The sequence below is a fragment of the Puntigrus tetrazona genome, chromosome 23 (assembly GCF_018831695.1).
Source record: "Puntigrus tetrazona isolate hp1 chromosome 23, ASM1883169v1, whole genome shotgun sequence".
NCBI classification, from domain to species: Eukaryota; Metazoa; Chordata; class Actinopteri; order Cypriniformes; family Cyprinidae; genus Puntigrus; species Puntigrus tetrazona.
Genome location: NC_056721.1, coordinates 9,941,335 through 9,947,459, shown reverse-complemented (window position 1 = coordinate 9,947,459; position 6,125 = coordinate 9,941,335).

The window sequence follows — 6,125 nt, the reverse complement described above, 5'->3', positions numbered from 1 at the left end:
AAAATTTGTAATCGTGATTAATTGCTTGACAGCACTAATAATAATGTATAAAAAAGAAGGTTTAATAATTAGTGAGATAAGTAATATAACTATGTTTTATGATTCTACTGATCTTATGCAAGCCTGTAAATGACAGTTGAGAACAAGAACAAAACCGTTGTGCAACTATGGAAAATCCTCAATGCAGTTTTGTATTTACTTAAAGACAATGGAGCTATACTGTGACAAGAGCTTAATATAGACTACCAGAATAATGTGATTTTCCTCACTCTATCCCTGCTACTTAAAATCATTCATAGTTTCTATTTTTCCTTTTTCAGTATTATCTTACTCATCGTGTGCTTTGGCCTTTTCAGAAATGCAGAGCAGTTGAAAGACCTCCCTGAGTTCTGTGTGTGTGCGTGTGGGAGAGAGATAGGGTCTGTGCAGCACCATATGTCTGTGGCTTTAAACTCATGTCATGTTTGACACGGTCACTTTCACGGTCTTAAGCATGAAAGGCACTCAAACACATACCATGCATCCAGTCTGTTATGTCAGTCTGGGCATAATCAATCTGTCCCTCAATCATTCTCTCTATGGGCAGAGAATGTGAAAGACCATCAGATGTACAATCCTCATGATGCTCACTAAGATAAAACAGCTATTGTACACTTATGCTGTCATTTAAGCCAGTCCAGCAGGTTGCATTCAGTTGAAAAGTTTTAGTTTAGTTTTTTTTAATGAGTGTAAATATTAATTGATGGGGTTGTAAATAAATGTTTGAGAGGAGCATATAAAGAACATACATTTTTCCCAATAAGTGGTTGGATATGCTTACAAAATTCCTAAATGTCATTCTGTTAGATAACAACTTATCAAATCAATCGATATGTGTAAACAAATTATATTTGACCTTTTCTTCTTCAAAGACTATCAGTGTAGCATGACCTTTTTCTGTAATTATTTTAATTTCAGGTATATTTTTAGTAGTTGTAGTAGTAGACTTGAACATAAGCTTTATTAAAACTCTCTCTTTTTTTCTTTCAAGGTAGTGTTTTTTGTTTTAATATTTAAATTTTATTATATTTTATTTCATGTTTATGTCAATTAAAATTGTAAAAAAAAAAAAACTTTTAATTTTAAAATTTGCTAAATATGCTTTTCTCTCCCATATGTAGCGATGGAAAGTCAGGGGAAAATAATAATCATTGTTTTTATAAATTCAGGTACTTTTTTATTTAGTAGTGTTTACCTCTGTCTAGTAGTATTAGTAATATTTGCCAAGTCTTACTTTTTTCTGTATTTTTTTGAACAGCAACTCAAACCTTTTCATCTTTACCATCCTTGAAGATTATATGAGCATAAAATGTGTGAGTGTGTGTGTTTGTGTGTGTGTGTGTGTGTGTGTGTGTGTGTGTGTGTGTGTGTGTGTGTGTGCAAATGTGAGAGCCAGTGCTTCCACACACACCTCTAATGCACAGACAGGGTACACACACACACTTCTTTCACCGATGCCCCTGCCGATGCATCACGATACATCTCTGCTCTTTTCACTCCCACACTCGTCTCGTTCTCGCCGCAGAAGTCTGAGCAGCACTAAATCCTGGGAGATTCAGAATCTTAATGACTCATCATGTTTGAAAATCTGACACGCTGACATATACTGGCTGAAGTCGGCGACATCGGTTTTATCTCTTTAGGCTGCATTCTTTGAGAAGTACCAATGCTTACGTGAAACGAACAAACTGTGAATATTGCGGTGCGGAGATTACATTTTTAATTTACCTTCCTGTCAGCGGCCTTGAATATCAGCCATTTTTATCCTACATTCACACACACACACATATACACACTTTGTACCGAGATGAGCCAATGCATCAGTCACAGCTACTCCTCCCACTCCACCTGTCAGCCTTCCATCCTTGCCATCTCTCCATCTCTGTTTCCTTCAGTCTGAGTGCTATATTAACATACGCAACACTACCTTTACCAACTTTTTAAATGGAAAACTGGAGCAAAATTGTCTTTCTCTTTTTGTATGCAGAATTGTGCCAATCTGTGTATCCGATTCAATACTCCCGTTTGTCTGGCCTGATTTCATGTCATGCATTTTACATCTCAGGTTTGTTAAAGTGAGATTTTCACGCTCTCACGTGTAACTTATTCTGTTTGGCTCTGAAGCATCATCCGCACGTGAGGGGAAAGAAGCTATTCTGAGAATGGGAAGAGAGAGAAAAAAGAAAAGAGACAGAGAGAGACTGTGTCCCCAAAGATATCTTGCCTTCCCTGTAGCATAGAGAGAGATGAGCAGAGAATCATGTTTATTTTATAAGGCTCACGCACTCTCTTTTATGTGTGTGTGTGTGTGTGTGTGTGTGTGTGTGTTTGTGTTAGAGAGAGAGTAACTTTAAAAAGAAGCTGAGCGTTTGGAAGGAGAGGAGAGAAGAGGGCAGATGATGTTGTTGGTATCACGGTCCCTGTGGTTTTTTTGGACCGAGGTACTGAAGGCCAAAACACTCCAACAATGATCTAATCTTTTCCACAAAACACAGCTCAAATTACACCACACACACACACTCACAGAGAGAAATGACTCAACATTTATATGAAGGGATGTGAGGAAGACATTTATCTCCGGAACACCTTATGAGAAATAACTATGACTAGTCATGAGTCTGTCCTTTTCATTTCCAGACACTTTCCCACAGAAAAGAAAGACTGCAGATGTGATCTCCTGAATATTTAAATTGCTTCAATGGGTTTAAATAGAGAGCAGACTGAAATTTTGTTGCTTGAAAAAGTACTTTAGTGGAGATCTCAACCATAACTCCATAAGTGGTTTGCCCAGATCTTTAGTCAAAACTTTGACATCTCAGTATGAACTTGGAGACTAAATTATCTCTATATTTTTGCTGTATTAAAATAATTTGAAATAATTTTTATTAGCAGCATGTGTTGATAAACTACTGTTCAGTAGATTTTTCTTTTTGACAAAAATTAAATTGTTATTCAGCAGTAATGCATTAAGTTGATCAAATTTTACAGTAAAGAAATTAATTTACTTTGTTAGGTGGCCTTAACTACATGAACCTACATTTAAATTAATAATTTGGTACAATGCATTTATTGTGTATGTACATTTTACTTAAAAATACCTATATGTAATTGATTTCTGTAATTGCATTTATAATTACACTGTTGACCCATCTTTTACACCATAACCCGCTTTTGAACCCATACCTTAACCCTTCCCTACCCATACCACCAAACCTACCCATATCCCTCCTCAATAACAGTTTTTCAATACAATTTGACATACATTGTACTTATTTTGTACTTATTTTTTGATGCATGTACATGCAATTAAGACCACTGTCACAGATCTGCCAGGTTCTGCCACCACCCAATCACAGCAATCTCTATCACCTGAGTACTAACTAACCACACCTGCACCTCATCAACACAGTCATCAGGAGCACTACAAAAGCACACACCACGTTTCAGTCAGTGTCCGAGCTCGTATGCTCTTAGAAAGCATTACTGGGTTACTTATAATTTAAAATAAATAAAAATGAAGCAGCACTACTGATTTCAACATTCATAATGATAAGAAATGTTTCTTGAGCATCAAATCTACATATAAGAAAGATTTCTGAGAGGGAAAAAGAAAACCTTATATGATGATAAAAAAAATCACATTATTGCTGTTATCTTTGAACAAATAAATGCAGAATAAGAGACTTAAATGTAAATGCGGTATATATAAAACATAACTGAAAGCTCCTTTTGAGCTACAAACAGACATTGTTTGAGCAAAAATGTCCTCTAGATTAATCACAGAATTACTTTTTATTTCTAGATGCGCTCACACTACAGTTTCCTACTTTCCATTTTTCTCTCTCCTGTTGCTCTGTGTAGTTTTGATCTTCAGATTTGTATCTGAGAATAACAACTTGAGACTCGCGAGAAACCCACTTCAAAGAGATATGAAGGCACAAGAGAGAGAAATAGAGGTTCTGTCTGGTCTATGTGTCAATTTATGTCAAAATGATGAGTTTTTATATCTTATCTTGCATACTTACAAGAAGAAAAACATTTCTTTAGCTGGAGTTGTTTGGGTTGTATATGCTGTGTGCCTGACAGTCTCAATTCATTGGACAGTATGGCCAGTGTGCTGATGAATAAACTACTCTATAAATAATAGATGCCCTCTGCTACACTGTGCTTTGATATTCTAAATATATGTAAACAGAAATCGATTGATTAAAGGTACAATCCAATGGTAATGATACTTGTAAAGACTTCCACAGTCAAAATAACCCCCCAAAAACAAAAAAAAACCATCCAGATTTTAATGTGTTTTTTTCCTAAATGCTTTAACTATTTGTCTGTCATCAAAAAAAAATCAGGAATGTGTCTAATAAAATACTGTAGTCTTATGTGAAGCAGCTGTTTCTCCAAACACCACACCACGAAATTATGCATATTTCTTTGACTATTTATTTATTTATTTGATATCTGAAATCACTTGCTTTTTGAATATTTCGTATTTCACAGAGCAACTGATTATATCAGACAAATTATATGAGACTCCTTTCACTGCTCAAACTGATGCAACACCCTTTTTTATATGAAAAATGAAAAGCGTGAGCCATGAAACGCATATAATAATCATATTTTCCAACTGCAGTTTATTCTTTGGTGGCTTCTTGCTCTTTGCAGGGTATTTTAGGTTTGATTGGGCAGAGCAGACAGCAAGATCAGTGATATGCATAAAATGAATACCTCTTTTGTCCAGGATGAAAGACGTTTTTCTTTCTTTCCCAGGTTGGCTCTCCAATAAAAGGATCCAGTCTGTTATAGTGAATCACACAGCTCTCACAGTCAAGATGGGAAATGCATTTTCTCCTTATCTGTAATTTGTGAAATTGCCTTTGTATGGCATTTTATCTTTCTGTCATCTCCAAAAAGGAGAAAATATTTTTTTTGTGTGTGTGTGTGTGTGTGTGGGATTCAGATTTTTTTGATGTAGGTTTAGAGCTATGAGTCATATATGCTACACAAGGTTTGTCATCCACACAAATCAAGCAAATGACCACTGAGATTTCACAAAATTATTTGCCAGCTGTGATCCGATGAATAAAAATATGTCACTACACACAGTGCCAGGCTACTTGATACTGTCAATTCATAAACACTAAATACTAACTATAAATTTTCCCTTAATAAATTCCTAATTTAATAGTTCGTAAGGTATTTGTTATGTTAGGGATTGGGTAGTATTATGTGCTTAATTAGTATGAACAAATAGCTAATATTCTAGTGATATACATGCTAATAAGCTACTAATTAAGAGACCCTGAAATAAAGTGTTACCATTTCTTTTACAATAAATGTATGCATTAAACCTCATTCAATGCATATATTTAATCAGTTCATGCTTTCCATGGGATTCAAATCATACCTTTGTAGATACATTTCCAGACCTCTACATTTTGTTACATTTTATTTGAATGTATTTATACATATATTTTTATAGCACAGCACACAATATATAAATATTTGTGTTTTTATATACAATTTAATGAATAATAATTATATAGATTAGTACAGTGTATTGTTTATTGCATCGTTATTGTTTATAATTATAGTAACATTTACTAAAAATTATTTATAGTGTTTTATTTTATTGGTGGGGTGGTATATATATGTGTGTGTGTGTGTGTATATATATATATATATATATATATATATATATATATATATATATATATATATATATATATATATATATATATATATATATATATATGTATATATATGTATATGTACACAGTAAGAATGAGCATTTAGGATTTTCCCTCTTAGTTTGGTTTATTTTTTTAATATCAAACATATTTGCCAAAAAACATAAGGTCCCCAAACGCTGCCATTTTGAATCTTTCTTTAAATGTTGTCAACATCCTGATACAGTATACATACCACTGACTCAGAAGAACAAGGAACTGACTGATCTCTGTCAATATGTCTTTAACTCGGTATATTGATTCTCCCCTCATTATCTTCCCTTCCTTCTCCCTGCAGATGTGTGGCATCCGCTGCTTGCAGGATGACAAACCTGTTGACTCATTCATCCCCGCTCA